Genomic DNA, 18,448 nt, shown 5'->3' with positions numbered 1-18,448 from the left:
GTTTCATTTTCTTTAAGATTTTATTTGAGAGGGAGAAAGAGAGATAGATACCAAGAGAGAGCATGAGCAGAGGGGAGAGGGAGAAGCAGGCTCCCTGCTGAGCAGGGAGCCCAGTGTGGGGCTCAATCCTAGGGCCCTGGGATCATGACCTGAACCAAAGGCAGATGCTTAACTGACTGAACCAACCTGGTGCCCCCATGTATGGGCTTTTAAAAAGTCACTGTAGTTGTCAGGAGAAGAGATCCTGGGATCTGGACTAAGACAGTGGCAACAGGGTGGAGAGGAGGGAGCAGACTCAAGAGAAGGTTCTGAACTATATGGACAACTATAAAGAAGATTTAGAAAATAGAGAACCACAGGTGACTCTGAAAAGTCTAGTTTGGGAAATCGGTACACCATTAGTGAGGTTAGGACTATATATCATTTAGTGTGTTTCAGACGATTCAGTGTGACTGTTGAATGTGAGATGTGTGGGTGACTTCTGGGAGGTCTGGAGGGCGGGGGAACACAGGGATCTGGTTGAGGAAAGAGCTGGAGTGGCCAGTGTTCTGTGTTACAGCTGACACGGGGGCAATGGATGTGATGACCCGAGGAGGGTTGTGGACGGTGGAGAGTGGAAAGTGCACTTACCAGCTTGAGAAACTGAGGCTGAGTGGCCAGAGAGCTAGGACAAGTGGTGTTTGGAATCAAAGGAAAGGGTTTCTGGGGGTGTGTGGGGGATGGTCCATGGCATCATGCACTACAAAAGCATGATGGAAGAGGAAGGCTGGAAACCGAACATGGATTTGACCACCCATCCACCTAACAAGAGCCAGGCAACTGCGTTTGGGGTGAGAGAGCCGGAAGCAGGGACAGAGCACTCTTCTAAAAGTTCTGCAGTGAGACTGCTGGGGCAGGGTCCCAAGGAGAAGAGCCAAATCATTTCTCCGTGTTTCCTTTGTAGTTTTATGTTTCCCCTTTATAAAGTTTGATTTAGTTTATGAGAAAGGTTTGAAGGCAAAGCGCTCGGGAAAAAACTAAGAGACAAAGGTTGAAGAGAAAGTGATTTTCCATGGAGATGGAAAGCAGATTAGTGGTTCCCAGGGGTTGGGGCAGAGGGGAGTGGGGAGAGGCCACCTAGTGGGTGGAGGATTTCCTTTTGGGGTGCTAGACACGTTCTGGAATGAGATCGTGCTGATGGTGGCACAACACTGAATTTACCAAATACCCCTGAGTTTTACACTTCGAAATGGTAAATTGCTCATGTGTATTTTAACATGCAACACACACCACAAATAGTGATTTTGTATATGCATGCTTGGTGGGCCTCCTGTGGATCATTTCATTTCATCCTTAAAACAGCCACGTGACAACTTTGTAACAACCTTACTCCCCGTTTTATGCCCAGACAGCTGAAGCCCAGAGACATTAATTTGCCTAAGGTCACACGGCTGGACTTGAGATGCCCATCCAAGGCGATGTAACTACAAAACTCAAACTCTTAACCCCTCTCCGACCTTGCCCCTCTAACTGCACAAGTTCAGAGGTACATGTATGGACAATGTAAATCGGTCCTTAGACATCAAGGAAGTGATGCTCCAGATCTGTGGGTGAGGACATTATTTTTCACATTCTTCTTTTTGATTGGGCATGGCTTTGATTAAAAAAGGGAAAAAGCCCATTTTTTACTATAAAGAAGAAAAGGAGTTTAGAGATATGGCCCTTCTCTGCAGATGTTATAGGTGTGTGAGAAACAACGGGAGTGTCTGAGGGACACAGTGCTCCCAGGATGTCCAAGAAGCCTGAACCAAGGCAGTGAGGAGACCACACAAGGTGGTGACCTAGAGAAGTCTGAAGGGGAATGATGGTTCTGGGTGGGTGGAAAGGAAAAGGGAAGGGCCTTTGGAGGGAACAGCAAAGAGAAAATCCTGAGGCCAGGAGGGACGGGGGAGGAATGGGGAGATACAGGCTGGAACCAACAGAGTAATATTTCATGTCACCTCCCTCCTGATCCTTCCTCTGCCCTTCTCCCAGGTCTCTCTCCTCCTCCTCTGCCCTGAACCAGCCATGCCACATAATTTGCTTTGCTCCATTCTGTCCGTGGGACAGCCACATCCTCCTTCCAGGATGCTTCCCTTGGTCTTCAGGGAGATGGAAAACCTCGAGGGCTGGCCTCTCAGGCATTCTTAGAAGGCCACTGTGGCCGTGCCTTCCTGCTTTGTCCAGCAATCCTGTGACTCTCAGGCACAAACCCAGAACAACCCTCACTCAATTGCTTCTTTGATTTTCTCCCGGTTGGACTGTCAGGGATTGTTAGCCAGTGGGAGGGTACTGAGTGGTGAGCTGTGCAGAGAAACAACTAGAATATTTCTTTCTAACAGTAGTCAGATTTCTTTTCAGACATGGCTGTACAGAGAGCGATCGGACCCCTTCAGTTAAGACACAGCCTAATGCAGTTTGCTTAGTGTGCGACTTCAGCATGATGACCTGTGGATCTGCAATTGATTCCCTGTTGGTGGTGTTTCTACATCTTTTGGGGTATGTCCATCTCTTTTTGTGTCATGTCTTAGGCATCTTAAGTGTTTTAAACTGATATGTCTGAGAGTCTTTCCTATTCCTAACGAGTATACATCACATTTGCAGCCTTTTATAATTAATGAGGCAATGCTTCTGATGAGCTTCAGGGTGAGTGAGTGACCAGAGTTCAGACACAAGAGCAAGATAGACCAGGCTTTGAATCCGAATTCTGCCAATTACTAAGATAGTATTTAACCTCTGCAATTTTAGTTTGTCCAAGTGTGGTGGTTAATTTTATGTGCAAACTTGACTGGACCACAGGGTCCCCAGATATTTGATTAAACTTTATTTTGGGAAGTGTCTGTGGGGGTGTTTCTGGATGAGGTGAGCATTTGAATTGGTAGACGAGGAAGGCCATCGCCCTCCCCAGTGGGAGCAGACCTCAGTGCCTTGAGAGCCCGAATAGAACAAAAGGGCAGAAGAAGGGAGAATTTACTCTCTTAGCTTGATTGCTGAGCTGGAACATGGGTCTTCTCCTGCCCTAGAACTAGGACTCTCACCCTTGGCTCTCTTTCTCGGGCCTTCACTCAGACTAGAACTATGCCACTGGCTTTCCTGGGTCTCCAGCTTGCAGAGATAGATTGTGGGGCTACTTGGTCTCCATAATTACATGAGCAAATTTCCTATAATCCATTTATCTATCTTTCTATGTCTCCTATTGTTTCTGCTTCTCTGGAACACTGACTAACATACAAAGTGCAAAATAGGGTTAATAATCTCAGTCAGTAATTCTCAGAGGTAATCCCATAGGGATGTTGTGAAGAACAATAATGTATGAGCCCATGGTAGACTCGTATCAGGGTTCCATCAGGGAAGTGGGACCATTACTGTGATAGGGAATAAGGGATTATTGTAGGGATTGGAGTTTACAACACAATTGTGGGAGCTGGTGAAGAGGTCTCTGGAAGGCAGGCATCTCGTGTCTGCTGGTGGGCCCGAAGTTGTGTCCCTCAGCAGAAGCTGGCAAGTGCAAAGAAAACTTGGATGTGATGTGGCAGAAATCAAGAGGAGACGGAACTTGAACAAGCTGGAGCCCTTGAAGAGAAGCTGGAATTCGTGTTTATTTCTTAACCACCTCCAACCTTAACAATGCAGTGACTCTTAGAAGCAGCTCAGACCTTCTGCCAAATTGGGGCATGTGCACCGGCCCCAGGCTCAGAGATGCCAGAGGAAGCCATCTCCAGGGGCCTAGCTGCTGCGCCCCTGACCCCAACTCTATCAGCAACACACATGCACTGCACTGGAGCCTGAAGCCCAGCCCTGACCTTCCAGGCCCGTGGTCACGTCCACTTTCCTCATCTCGTGCACATGTGCTGAGCGGCCAGTCCTCTCTGGGAACCATCCAGGAAAGGGAGTTCTGGGAAACCCAGTTCTAGCTTGGCAACTTGCTAGGATATAAAACCACCACACTTACAAAACAGGAGAAAACAACTAACACGTAATGAGATCAACAGTAAACCTTCCATGTCTGGCATCTGATGTGATCCATACTCTGCCCTTACAAGCAAGGGCTATTATCTCCATTAGCTGGCTTGCTCCGAGTCACGCTGTTACAGAGAGCGGAGGCAGGAGCCAGGCTGCTGGAGCCTGAGAACTTTCCACCAGAACTTGACCTGAGAAGCTGGCTCCAGCTCCATCATGGTGATACCTTGAGTGCCCCTGCAGACCCCACGTCTCTGACCAGGGAAGAATGACCCCTCCTGTTCTCCACACATCTCCTGTGGTCTCCTGCCATCTAAACTGCCTCAAGGGGAAAGGTTTGAAGAGAAAAGCAATTGGGCAGGAATTTGATTTTAATTAAAATGTATTTACTACAGAATGCACTGAAGCTAGAGAAGAGCTCAATGGGGGGTTGGTATGTGGGAGGGTGGAGGTGCGGAGTGCATAATAGAGGGGAGGTCAGATGGCATGACTTTCTGAGAGGTGAAAAGCATGAATTCCTTCTGCAGTTCATGCACTCCGTTATCCATACCAACCCAGCAAATAGCCATAGGTCCCTCTTTTCTCTTCCTCATGGCACTTAGCTTTCAGTCAAGTGTCTGCCTCTCTTCCCCGCAGGCTGGCGTCTCAGGGGAAGCTGAGGCCTTCCCGCAGGCTGGCGTCTCAGGGGAAGCTTGAGGCCTTCCCAGTGCTAGGCAGGGGCCTCCTCTGGCACAGCCAATCAGCACATTCCAGTCCCCTGGCTACCCTACTGATTCAGGTGGGCATGTGACCCAATCCAGGCAGAGTGGGTCTCAGGACTCCTACTTGGAATGCTGGGTCAGAAATATTCTCTTTGGGATAATGTTGCTTGTGGCAACAAAAGCTGTTGGCCCTGGCCTCGATGAGGAAAACATTAGTCTGAAGACAAAGCCAACACAGAGGATGGAGGAGCCAAGAGAATTAGAAAGGTAGCAAGAGCTCTTATTTCCGGCCTTTTCTATTCTAGGAGTCTCTTTCTCTCCTGTCGTGGTTGGGTTTCTTTTATTGCATGTGGAACACACTGACAGTTTTCCCTGACTTCTGTGGAAAGAGACCGCTCTATCTATACACTGTTCCTGTAGATGGAATCTGCCTGGACCACAGGTGTGTCTGTTGGCCCGTCACCACTAGGTTCTACAGTTGGCCAGGCCTGGGAGCTGTGCCTAGTCTTGTAACCAGGAGGGTGCATAGAGCACAGGCTCAGAGGTCAGTGAGGCAGATTCACCCTGCCGTATGCTGGCTCCTGGGAGAGCTTGGGCAAGTGACTTAACTTCTGTAAGATTCCATTGTCTCATCTCTAAGGTGTGGATGATAATTGTATTTACTTCAAACAGTCAAGTTCAGTGATGGAAGTGGCTGTGTGCCTGACTTGGAATTGCTCATAACATTGCCTCTTAGACACTCTTGTTCTCTATAGCCCTATTATTATCAGCCCTCAATTATTCAAAAACCCTTATACATCAGTTACAATGTACCAGGCACTGTACTATGCACACATCTCCTTATTACTATTCCCCTCTTTCAGGTGAGGAACCTGCTGCCCAGAGAGGTTAAGTCAGTTGCCCAAAGTCACACAGTCAACAAGTGGCAGAGCTGAGATTCAAACTCAGACATCTTGACTTCAGAGACTATGTTACTAACTCCCTAGTTAGGACATCTCTTAGAATAATGGCACTATGCATATTGGAGGGGTAGATAGATGATGGATGGATGGATAGACAGATAATCTTGAATGAGTGCCCTGCCCCCCATGAGCCAGAGCAGAGCAGAGTATCCCTGTGTTTGCTCCCAGCCAGTTGCACTGTGGAGGGTTAGGGAGCTGCCTCCCTAGCTCCATTCAGTGACCAGAGTGCTCTAGACTCGGCTTCTAGTTTGCATGAACAGGAGTCTGCCTGAGCTGCAGGTGGCCCAAGCCTGCCTTGAGGGTACATTTGTAGCATTGTTTAACCTCTTGTTTCTCTAAGGACCAGAATTATGCCCTCACATTTCACAGTTGGCTTTGAGCATTCGTGCCTGCGTGCGCACACAGACGCACACACACTCCCCAGGCAGTTTGGGGCTGGGGCTAGACTACTTTCAGAGCCTTGTGTCTCTTCCTCTCACCCTCTGCACACCTACCCTGTCTCTGCTTTGGTATGCCATCTCCTACCTGCTCTCAGCTCTCCAGCACTGAGTTTCCCATCATTGCTGCCAACAGACATACATTCCCCAAAGTGCTACAGTCTCTCTGAGGGCATTGCTGATGTTGACAGGTGCCATTTCTCCCCTAACCTGTCTCTGGAAAATGTGGTGGGCCTGATGAGCGCCTAGTGACCTTGAAAATATTTATATGTCTTATCTATGAAACAGAGCATTCTGGGGCCTATCAGGAAGATAACCAGCTAGAACAAGGCCCCAGTGATCTTCCTTCTCACACACTCCTGTGTCTGTTTGAGGGAGGTACAAATGTTTCCACTTCCTGGCTTAGAAAATCCTTCTCCCAAGATAGCTCCCAAGGTGGCCCTGGGCCAATCAGCTTTCTCTCATCATTTAAGAAGGTCATCGGACTTTGTACAGATACCAGCCTTCCACTTCCTCTGAAAGCCCGAAGGCCTTTCATGGCAGCATTGGCAGGAACTGGTGAGAACCTTAATCACTATTTTACCCCTTCCTGGAATGTAAGTACATGAGGAAAGTGTCCGAGGGCAGGGACCCTTTCTCATTTGGAGGGGGAGACACAGGTGGTCTAACTCTTCTCCCTGCCCTTCTAATGCCCTGAGAGGCACCCTGGCTTCTCCACAGAAAATCTTCGCATCGGGAATCCACTTACTTCAACTCTGACCTTTCTTCAAGCAAATTGCTAGGCTTGAAATAAAAAGAAGCCAGGCCTAACACCCCCACAGCGTCTTGGAACACTGTCAGGTAGATAACCAATGATGATGGAGATCACCAGCTGAAGTTTTCTCGAGGGAGACACGTACATGCTGGTAGACCCATGGCTTCCAGTCTGAGATGCAGATATTTTTAGGGATGAATCTGGGCCTTCCTTTTCTTCCTCCCTCTGATGCTAATGTGGCCATCTGCATCTCCCAGACAACCTTCAGCAGCACACATTCACCGTCCTGAGAAGAGTGGGCTGGGGAAGAGATTATTATTAAATATAGCCTACTGAGCCACTGCATGAGGATCTTGATTTTGCCTGTGTGCTTAGAGAGAGGCCAGAGCCTTCAGGACTCTGGAACCCATTCCCACACTCCTTGACACTCACAAGTACCTTCCCTTCCCTGGGGCTCCATTTGTTTTTTAAATTTCTTTAATCTGTTAAGTGAGGGGCTTAGATGGTATTTCCTCTGTGGCCCTTTCTAACTTTGCATGACCTTCTTCTCTTTGAAGAGCTTAGTCTATAAACTCTCAGACACACAGTCCAATGGGAGATGCCATGGTTGCTGCTGGGTCTAGAGGGGGTGGAATTGTCATCTCCTGTCCCTGTTTCTCTCTACCCTCCAGCGAGATGGCCGGGAAGGGCGGCTTGTGTGTGGAGGTGAGGGGCCCTGGCTTGAGAGGTCCCAAGGCTTATTTCCGTCCTTACACTGAGCCCCCATGAGCTCCCAAATTGCCCTAAAATCTCACCTAGCAAGGGTCTTTCTTGCCTGAGCCCCTGAGTTAGAAAGGTGGGGTGTGGAAAAACAAAACAAAAAGGTTCGGTGGGGGAGAAGAGGCAAAGCTCCTATGAAGACACGGATAAGTTTTAGTTTTTGAGCTACTAGAACTTCTATACTGAGCAGTGTTTTTGCAAAACTTGGTTGGCCCAAAGTGTTCCTGAAGTAGTGTTAAATGTGTTTAACTTGGAGAACATTGTGCTGGAGATAAGGTGGTGGGAATTATAAAAGATAAAAGAAATATAGAGCTTCTGTAGCCCCTTATACTTCTGGTTATTTATCAGCTGTTTTGTAAGTTACATGACTGAAGGAACCACATCCAGCTCACAGTAGCTTTTGTGAATTGAATGAATGATTATCTCCATCTCCATCCCCAGGCCGGGGGGGGCATGGGGGGGGGGGCGCTCCTCAGACCCAGACCAGAAGGAAGAGGCCTTGTGTCCGGTAAGGCTTTGTGCTGGGAGCAGGAGCAATGTTGTTTCCCGAATCTCCTCTCTGCCTAGGGTTTCCTGTAGCAGTCTGTAAATAAAGCAGGGCCATGCTTGTTTCATCTGGCCCTAAAAGTGCCCAGACCTGGGCTTAATAGAATGTTTGGGCAGGTCAGTCCCTAGAGCAGTTCTTTTAGAGATAGACATGTTCTGTCTATCTGGCCCAAGAGCCACGAGAAAGGCTGTAGTGGCCCCAGTGCACAGTAGTTAGGCATGCAGAGGCTAGGATCAGATAGCTTTAGGCTCAAATTCCGACCCTGTTACTTATTAACCATGTGACCTTGAAAAGTTACTTTCCCTTCCTGAGTCTCAGTTTCCACATCTGTTAAAGGGAACAATAGCAAAAACACAGACCTTGCAGAGCCATCATCAGGACTGAGAAAACATGCACAGAGACCACTCCATCCATGGGCATCGCAGGCAGCTTTCCATCAGAGGAGAGCTGCCCCTCTGGAAGTCACTGCTGACTTCTACAGTCTGAGCAGAGACAGCTTTTGCTGAAGTTCATCTCCAGGAAGTTGACTGAACTCTGAAGATGCTGACAGCTACCAGGTAGGACAATCCCTGGGAAACCCTGAAAGGCCTGGAGTAGGATCCCCTGGTAAGGAGCAGAGAGAACAAAGTAAGCCCCAGGTTTGATGGGGCCAAACTGCTCTGTTTGAACGTGCCTGGCAAGGGAACACAATCTCTCTAGAGGGTGGTCTGGAGCTGTGGAAATTCCAGCAGCCTGGAGCCACAGCCTTCTTCTCACACTGCCCAAGCTTTCCTGTTCTTCTCTCCTGGGTCAGCTCAGTTCCCAGAATATTTATGGATGCCTGCACTGGGCCCAGCTGGTGCTAGAGCCTGGGCTCCAGGGCTGAGTAAGAGTACGTGTATGGAGCTGCTTTGCAGTCCTCACTCGGCCCCACACTGTCCACACTCTTTTCTGTGGATGGTGCTCTCGGCAGCTGGGGGCTATGGGCAACCCAGGAGTGCAGGCAGAGCAGAGATTAATGCGCTTATTTGACAGCCAAGAGAAGAAGGTTCTTAGGTGACGTGACAGAGGTCACACAGGTGGTCTGCGTTACCGCCCCTCTTCCCATGAGCTGCTTTCGAAGCAAGGCCAGTCCAGGTCGGGGGAAGAGCCTATCAGCTAACGGCATTTGCTGAAGCCCCGGGGGTTAAGAGGCAAAGCAAAGAGGGAGGTCCACAGCCGATACAGGAAGTGCCAAGCTTGCTCCCTCACTTCAAAAAGGGGAAGCTGAGACTTGCTTTCCAGCTGCCCAGGCCAAGAAGCATGAGGCCCAGCCCCTGTCTCTCCCTTGACACTAGGATACTACCACCCAGGTTTTCATCTAGCAGCACCATTACGTCCTGCCTCCATCGGCCCCCCGCTGGTCTGAAGACCTGTGCTGGTCTGAATGGGAGCGCCCAGGACTCCCTGAGCTCGGGGCACGGCTGCAGCCCACGTGCGCCCGGCGGCAGACGCGGTGACAGCTGGCCCCACGGGGGCGGAGCGGGTGTGGAGCGGGGGTGGCCTCCGCGCCGCACTGCCATTGGCCGCGGGCCTCTTGCCGGGGGCGGAGTGCGCCCCCGGCCGCTTTGCCATTGGCCGCGCCGCCGATGGGGGCGGCTCCCAGCTCAGTCAGCCGCGCGGCGCAGAACTGCAGGCGCTCGCCTGACTAAGGCTGCGCGGGGCTGCCTCTCCAGCTCCCAGCTCTGCAGGCCGCCGGCGGGTCCTGACCACCGGGTCCGCTGCCCGAGGCGAAGGCAGGAAGCTGACCCGAGGTTCGGTGGCTGGCGCGGATTTCGGTAAGGGGGTAAGGTGCGGGGCTCCAGAGAGGGAGGCTCGGGCTGGGACCGTGGCAGCCGAGCCTGGACTCTGCGCCCTGGCCCGCGCCGGGGACAGTCAGGTGCGGCCGCAGCATCTCTCGCCTCAAACCCACCCAGCTGGGCGCTCGGCAAGCAGGTGGCCCTGCCCGGGAAGGCCGGGGCTGCCTGATTGGTCTCGGAATCGATAAGAACGCAATAAAAGCCTGCCACCCGGACCCCGAACTACCTCCCACTCCGCCCCAGCACCCAAACCCTGCAATTCTAAGCCGAGAAAATTTCCAAACGTCAACACGGAGTGGGCGCGACGCACCAGCAGTACCGCATGCTGCCTGGGCAGACCATTCCCAAACTTTGCTTTCCCATAATTTGGGCTCCGCTCTGTTCAGGCTCTTTCCTGGCTCTTCACTGGGCGCTCCCCTGCCCGCCCTGGTTCTCCTCCCTCCTTAACAACAGGAAGTTAAGTTGGGCCAAAAGTCAGTGGCCTGGCCGCCTGCGGGCTGGGATTGGGACTGAGTCTGGGGCGCGGTGTGGAGGTGGCCAGGGGACCGCGGAGCTGTCCTGTCTGTAGTGTGCCCTCCAGCAGCCCAGGCGCACCCCAGGCCTGGGAGCGCCCGGCAAGGGCGTCTCTGGCTCCCGCTTTGTCGTCATTGACTAAACCTGGGGAGAAGTAGGATTTTGCAAGCAGCGTCAGCCCTTGTTGACCTGGCTTCCAGACTGGAGCAAGTGGGGTTAACTTTATCCTAGACCAGCCGCCCGGCAGAGCTGGGAATCATAGCCTTTGCTGAATGGGGAAGAGGCGTGTTGAAACCAGAGTAAACTGTGTGCCTCTTTCCACAGTGTTAATTCTGTAACCTGGGTCCTTAAGGCCAAAAGAGCTTTACTTTTGATGGCCATTGAGCCTTGTGAGGCTTGGGGTTGGCAGTGTCTTTCTGTCAGCCTCCCTTGCTCACTCTAGTCTTATGTGGTTTCCTGGTGTGTGTGTGTGTGTGTGTGTGTGTGTGTGTGTGTGTGTGAAGTCACTGACTGGCCCCTTTGTGGGCAGGTCCCTCAGAAAGAAAGCCAGCAGGGGGTTGGCTCTCTGGTGTTTATGCGCCTGGGTGCCTGGCACCTGGACCAACTCTGTTCTTGTCCCCTTCCCGGGACCAACAAGTGGATGTCAAGTCTCCAGGACAGCCCCAACCGACGTTCTGAAGACTCCTTGCAGTAAGAACTTGCCTTCCAGCAGAAGACAGATTTATTATGTGGCTACGGACAGATGGGTCCTGCCCTGTGGCACTTTTGCAGCAGATTTCTTGGTTACTCTCCAAACACTCAGTTTTACCTTCCTCATTTTAGATGTGGGCAAACAGACTCAGGTAGTTTAAGTGCCCAAGGTCACACAGAAAGTGGCTGAGCCAGGATTTGGACCAGGCTCTGCCAGAACTATATTCAGTGTTCTTCCTGCTGCCCTATGGCCCTGGAAGGTGATGTCTGCAGGGTCATGGTGCTCCTGTGTGTGATTGGAGCTTTCTGGCCTTTGAAAAGATTCTGTCTAAAGATTCAGAGGCTGCTTCTTCGGCAAAGCTCTTGAAATGACCCTGGTTAGCCCAGGTTGTTCAACCTGCAGACGACTTGCTCACTCTGTCCTCCGGTCAGGGATGAATGACTGGTATTGGTTCATGCTCTACTGGGGAGGGATTGACCTTCTGGTGTTTGGGTACCATCTTGGGGGTGAGGGTCTGGAGAGGAAGCCTGCTTGTGCCATTGACTTGGTCTCACTTCTGAAAGTTGGCTTCTGGGATGGTCTAGGAAGACTATTAGCTGAAATAACCTCTACTTTAGATCCAATTCTGTTTTGTTTTGTTTTGTTTTGGGGGGACAGTTGTTGAGCTATACTAGTTATGATGGTAAGGTGATTGAGACCCTCTGTTTGAGCATCTCCTTATAAAAAAAATGCTATCACTTTTCCGTGTGCCTCCTTCCTTCTTTAGTCCTGGAGCTCTGGCTTTCTGCTCATCCCTCTCTTCTAAAAGAAAATCATGATTAGCCTAATACCAACCAGTTGTTCTTTAGTAAAAAGCATCTTATGGACTGAGGCTGGTTTTAGCTGTGTTCATTGGAGCCCTGTTCTCAGGAGCTACAAGGAGCAGAGCATCAGCTGGGTAACCTTCCTTTGCCTATAACTGGGGCATATTTCTCCTCTTCGCCCATGTTCATACTCTCATCTGGGTGTGCCTGCCAGCCACGGACCTGTCCCTTTCACTTCTTGCTTTTGAAGTGGAGAGGTCCTGTCTGTTTGGTGGAGAGCATTGATTCTGGTGGGAGGGGTAAGGTATGGGTGCAAGAAGTTTTGGGCTGAACATTGCCAAGACTGAAAGTCTCTATTGTTTAAAGAGCCAGAGAAGGGAATACTGTTCATCACGCTGGGACTTTTCTTTGTTTATATCAGTAGGTCCCCACATTAGCCTTCCAAAGAAGTTGCTGGGGCTGTTCCCATTTTACAGATGAGGAGACTGAGACTGGGGAAGATTACCCCCCTATCCCCTTGCCACCACCTCACATGGCTAGTTGGTAACTGATCTAAAATTCTGGTCTCAGTCTGTATGAATGAGATCGAGGTGGTGAGTTAAGGACTGAAGGAAGCAGGAAAACCTTGTGGCTGTGTTCTGTCCCCTGGAGGGGTGGTGTGGGCAACTCCCTCACTGCACTCACTATTCCTCCAACTTCTTTTGTAATTCTTTGTGAACATGGTTTCCTACCCTGCTATGAAATGGCTTTTAAAACCCTTACCAAACGTAACAGATTTCTTTCCTGGTTCTTACAAATACTTGTTGCTCTTTGCTCCATATTCCCTTAGCCTCTCGTCCTAATCTTCATGAAGCTGTCCACTATAATGTTTTACAGTCCTCTCTTTTGCCATATCCATGAACATTTTCAGACACAAAAATAGAGACCATGGCATAACGAGCTCCATACACTCCTTATCTAGCTTTAGCAGTCAAGGTTATGCTGGGTTGGCTTCATCTCTTGCTTTTTCTCCCCTTCTGTCCTTTCTTCCTTAAGTATTTTAAAACAAATCTCTGATACCATGTGATTTTCCCCCTATCTAATGCAGTATATATCTATTTTTTTTTATTTTTTATCTTATTATTATTATTATTTTTTTTGGCATAGCCACATTGCCATTTTTGCATGTAAGAAAATGAACAATAGTTCTTTGGTCTCATCTGTCTGTATTCAGAATTCCCACATTGTCTCAGAAAGGACCTTCGAGTTGGTTTGTTCGAATCAGGATTCAAATCTGTATGCTGCATTTGGTTGCTAGTCCGTTTATGCTTCTTTAAGCTGGGGCAGACTCCTCTCCAGTTTTTACGTATCCGTGACCCTCCATTTTAAGTGCCCCCCCCCCCCAAGCCGCCAAACACTGTGAGGCTGAAATCCCCTTGGGTGCCCAGCTGGATCCCTTCGTGGCATCTGGGATGGGGCGGAGGCTGGCTGAGCCTCTGTCCAGTGGTGTCACAGCCACTCGGGCAATGTGTTTTGAGTGAATGAACCCTGTCCTGGGCTTGTGTGACTGGTTGTGACTGTGTTTAGATAAGAGGTTTAAAAAAAAGATGACTTGCTCGCGTGTGGAGGTTTCCTCAGCAAGCGTCAGTCTGTAAACATCGTGAAATAAGAGGAGAACTATTTGCTGTGCTCACCACACTGCTCTGGTTTGTGGTAGGGAGCCCAGATGGCTGCCCTTATGCCCCGATCAGCAGCCGGTCTCCCCCGATCATCTGTGGGACAGACAGGGACTGAGGTCATTTCTGCCAGAGCTTGGAATCCCTGCTTACTCAGCCATGGGCATCACCACGTTCTGACCCAGACACTTGGCATTTGGGCTGCACGGAGAACTCTGCATACTTCTGCCCAGGCAGCACTCCTTCCCTACACCTTCCTGAGCCTCCCCTAACCTGCCCCCCACCTGGCCAGTAGTGGAACCTTTCTCAGATCACAGCTGGCTGGTTGGGACGGTCGACACACACTCATCACCTTTCAGTATTTTGTCTGAATTTGCAGTAAAGAGCTAGTCGCCTCTGGACCCTTTGTGGGCATCCTAATGAAGGAGACTTGGGGCTCAGGAACGAAGGGAAAGGTACGCTTCACTCCTGGATGCCCTGTCAAATCTCCCTAAGATCTGACCCACCTGGGAGAGGCCCCCTCTGCAAATAGCCCTCACAGTGAGGAGTTTTTTTTTTTTTTTCCTTCTTTGTTGTTTGTTTTGTCTTGGGCTTTTGTTGTTGTTTTTCACATAGTCTTTTCCACGAAGCAAGTCCTTCTTTGTTGATGGCAGTGCTAGATTTGATTCTTTTTCCTTCATCTTTAGACATCTTTTAGTATTTCCCCCAAATTTTTACAATAAAAACATTTTTTTCTAATGGAAAATCCAAACACTTGGGTTCTTTTTCCTCTTAAAAAAGCAAATTTTCTCACAAATGACATAGCAGATAAAGGGCTAGTATCCAAAATCTAGAAAGAACTTATCAAACTCAACACCCAAAGAACAAATATTCCAGTCAAGAAATGGGCAGAAGACATGAACAGACATTTCTGCAAAGAAGGCATTCAGATGGCCAACAGACACATGAAAAAGTGCTCCACATCACTCGGCATCAGGGAAATACAAATCAAAGCTACAATGAGATATCACCTCACACCAGTCAGAACGGCTAAAGTTAACAAGTCAAGAAATGACAGGCGTTGACAAGGATGCAGAGAAAGGGGAACCCTCCTACACTGTTGGTAAGAATGCAAGCTGGTGCAGCCACTCTGGAAAACAGTATGGAGGTTCCTCAAAAAGTTGAAAATAGAGCTTCCCTACAACCTAGCAATCACACTACTGGGTATTTACTCTAAAGATACAAAGGTACTGATCTGAAGTGATACGTGCACCCCAAAGTTTATAGCAACAATGTCCACAATAGCCAAACTATGGAAAGAGTCTAGATGAATGGATAAAGAAGATGTGATGTATATATACAATGGAATACTATGCAGCCATCAAAATAAATGAAATCTTGCCGTTTGCAACCATGTGGATGGAACTAGAGGGTATTATGCTGAGTGAAATAAGTCAATCAGGGAAGACAATTATTATATGATCTCCCTGATATGAGGGATTTGAGAGGCAAAGTGGGGGTTTGGGGGGTAGGGAAGGAAAAAAATGAAACAAGATGGGATCAGGAGGGAGACAAACCATAAAAGACTCTTAATCACACTAAACAAACTGAGGGTTGTTGGGGGGAGGGGGATAGGGAGAGGTGGTTGGGTTATGGACATTGGGGAAGGTATGTGCTGTGGTGAGTGCTATGAAGTGTGTAAACCTGGTGATTCACAGACCTGTACCCCTGGGGCAAATAATACATTAAATGTTAATAAAAATTATTTAAAAAATTTATTCCAAGCAAAGCAAAAAAAAGAAAGAAAGAAGGAAAGAAAAAAAGGCAAATTTTCTTCAGTGTGGATGGGTGGACAAAATTATACCTGCATTTTGTATAGCTATGTATGTGGATAAGGTCAGAGCCACCGTGATTTTGATATTTACTTATTTGTTTTATGACATTATCTTAACTTACCTGGGCTTCCTCAAATTAGGGAATTAAAAAAAAAAAAAAAGCTGGGGTTTAGGAGACAGGGAGCCATGGAACCCATGCAGCCTTATCCTGTCTCCCATTCTACTTCCTCCCTTTCCTTCCTGAGGATTTCATTTTGGACTCCCCAAAATGAAATCATTCTAATGGTAGGCTCTTGATTTTTTTTTTTTTTTTAATTCAGGAAGGTTGAGGTATCAGAGGAACACAGAATGACATGGTTGTTAGGGTCAGGGAGGCAGGGCAAAGCTTCAGGCCCCAGTGGCTCTCTTGTCCCCTTGGGGAAGTGCCTGATTGCCAAACACCCCCTGGACCTCACTTTGTTGGGGAATGGGGTAGGGGGCTGACCGCTCCCTCCACCTTTTCTGTGTCCTCCCTGCGTCTTCTCCTGAGGTAGTAAACCCGGCTGGTCTGCACTGATAAGTCTCCTCCTCTCTAAAGCACCAATCATCTGGTCTCACAAACTCAGGGCTGGCAGGGATGATAGGGGATACGCAACCTCTGGGTCACAAACAAACTTCCACTGCAAGACCGGATCACCGTGGAGTGGGGTTTTTGAGGCCCTTCCCTTCCCTGTCTGCTGCTGAGGGAGTGTCCATCCCTGAAGAGGCTTTGGTGAAGGCCAGGGGTGATAGCATTTCTTAAATGTAATTGCCCAGTACCCTCCATGCACCTAAATATCATTGTAGCTCATCCTAGGAAGCTCTGGCCTGTCGCCATGGTGGTGCTGGCAGGCAATTGTGTGTGGACAGTGCTGGTGTTTTTAGGATTGAGACTATAGTATGTTCTTTGTTTGCACTAGTGTTTCTCTCCCCTGAGGGTCTAGGTAATTTCCCTGCCTGCACCCCACCCCGAATCTCCCAGCCCAGATCCCTGGCTGCACTGGCATTCCTTCCAAGGCTGGGTCAGATGGCTCTTTGGGGAATACACAGGTATTGGCGGGTCTCCGAGGAGAGACTTGTTTCCTGCTGGCTTGGGGCTCCGGTTTTTCTCCTTCCCCTGCAGTGAGGGATGTCCAGGCCAGATGTCCTTTCTGTAGGCAGCAAGAGGAGGTTGGCGAGGAGCTGGATGGTGGCTTTTGATCTCTGAGCTGCCACAAGAGAAGGTTTACGGGAGGTCTGCAGGCGGTGAGCTCCTGACACACCCAGTCCAGAAGCCCAGCTTTGCCAGAGGCAAGATTGGGAGTTTAGGAACATCCTATTCTGGCCTTGCCTTGGTAGTAGCAGCATTTTGTAGCAGATGCTGAAACCATGGCTTTGCTCTCATGACTCTGAGTGGCTGGCCTTGGCTACATATCTGAGCGCTGACTGTATCTAGTGAAGATTTGCAGGATTGCAGAGTTTAGCTTGTACCTGGGGCCAGGAGACGAGGTATAGGGGAGGGTGAAGAAGTTCCAGGAAAAAGCCAGTTGGGTCCTTTGGTCCCTAGGAGAGCTGCTGCCTGGAGCAGAATGGGCCCAGGGCCTGCTGAGGCCCTGGCAGAACGCTGAGCCATCTGTCGGACAGAGCTATTCATATTGGATGAGCGGAAGGGGGTAGTGAGGTGTAATGAGTAGAGTCCGTGGCCGCTGGGTGGTCAGAGCACTGACAGCTCAGAGTATCAGGATAGAGGGGCTTCCGCACAGCTTGAAGCAGAGGGCAGGCAAGGAGACCCCTGCTGAAGGAGTAGGGGTCTGATAGCAGATGAAGGGGAAACAGAAGAGAGGAACAGATGGGGCCACTGCGGAGGCCTCTTTCCAGACTTTAGAGTGAGGACTAGGTCCATCTCTTCCCTCAGGGAATGTCCTGTGGGGCTTGGGCAAATGGGGGCCTTGGGGACTATGGGGCCCATGCCAGGAGAGCTTGTCGGCTCTCTGCCCGCAGCTGCAGGACAGGACTGTCGGGAGGGAAGGATGAGGCTCTGGATGAGGTCTCAGGCTTCTCAGTCTGTGGCAGCCAGGGGCCCAGCACTCCTGCCTGCTCTAGGTTTCCATCTCTAGCTTGGGTGTGTCTGTTATCTTGGACCTGACATCACGGACTCTCTTAAAAAATGACTCACCCGCCCACACACAGACACACACAGACACAGGGCACTCCCGCCACCCTCCCCCATGCATGCATGGATGAGGGTAACATACTCATTCACTCAGGACAAAGGTAATCCCATGAAAAGTCTGCCCTGCCCATCCTCCAGCCCCATCCCCAATCGCACCCCCCCCAACCCCGTTCTCTTCCTCAGTGGCATCTGCTCTCATTAGTCTCCTGTGGATCCTGGCAGACAGAATCTAGACATCAATTGGTACCTGTTTCCTCCTTTGCTTTTCTCTGGACCTGCTAGGAAACACCCAGGGTGTGGAGTGGCCCACAGGGCTGCTGAGATGGCGGTTCTTTCATTTGGCCAACGCTTAACTATTACCCTTCCCCCCTACTTTGCTACCTCTCCCCATGCCAAATCTCCTGGTGTTAGATTTGTGGGTGTAGAGAGCCCAGACATTGAGAATAAACCCCAGGGGCCTGTTCTGATGATAGGCACAAACAAACAATTCCACTAAGACAGACCTGGGTTCAAATCCTGGCTGTGTGGCCTTGGGCAACTCCATGAACACTAGTATTTTAGTCTATATAAAGACACCTACCACAGGGGTTGATATAGAGATAAATTTAAAATATTTGTTTGTGAAGCACCCTGCAGGGGTGGGCACTCAAAACTGTCTTTACTTCCACCCTCAAGGAGCAACCCATCTTTAGAACAAATGACAGGGGCCTGGAATCCTCTGGATGGCTTCCTGGAAATCCTCTTGGTGGGTTCCTGAACTCTTACTTCCCTGCAGAAGGTAGCTGGTTCTCTATTTTCTATCCGGACAAGCTCCTCCCCACCACCTCCTCCGGTCCTGGGGAGGCTA

At 49.7% G+C, this 18,448-nt stretch overlaps 1 protein-coding gene across 7 annotated transcripts in view; it reads left to right on the top strand.

The window, feature by feature from the left end:
* The first annotated feature begins 9,759 nt into the window (after nt 1–9,759).
* The window catches only part of MICAL2 (microtubule associated monooxygenase, calponin and LIM domain containing 2), a 209,266-nt gene continuing 200,577 nt past the window's right edge, over nt 9,760–18,448 (top strand). For 3 of the 7 annotated variants that reach the window (XM_059408078.1, XM_059408075.1, XM_059408083.1), the window contains exon 1: nt 9,764–9,934. The gene's annotated coding sequence lies outside the window, so the exon portion shown is untranslated. Of the gene's footprint in view, nt 9,935–18,448 lie in introns of all 7 variants that reach the window. The other 4 variants (XM_059408070.1, XM_059408067.1, XM_059408064.1 and 1 more) reach the window with 2 other exon arrangements.

Source organism: Mustela nigripes, chromosome 1 (genome assembly GCF_022355385.1).
Source record: "Mustela nigripes isolate SB6536 chromosome 1, MUSNIG.SB6536, whole genome shotgun sequence".
Classification (NCBI taxonomy): Eukaryota; Metazoa; Chordata; class Mammalia; order Carnivora; family Mustelidae; genus Mustela; species Mustela nigripes.
This window is presented reverse-complemented; position numbering and strand designations above follow the sequence as displayed.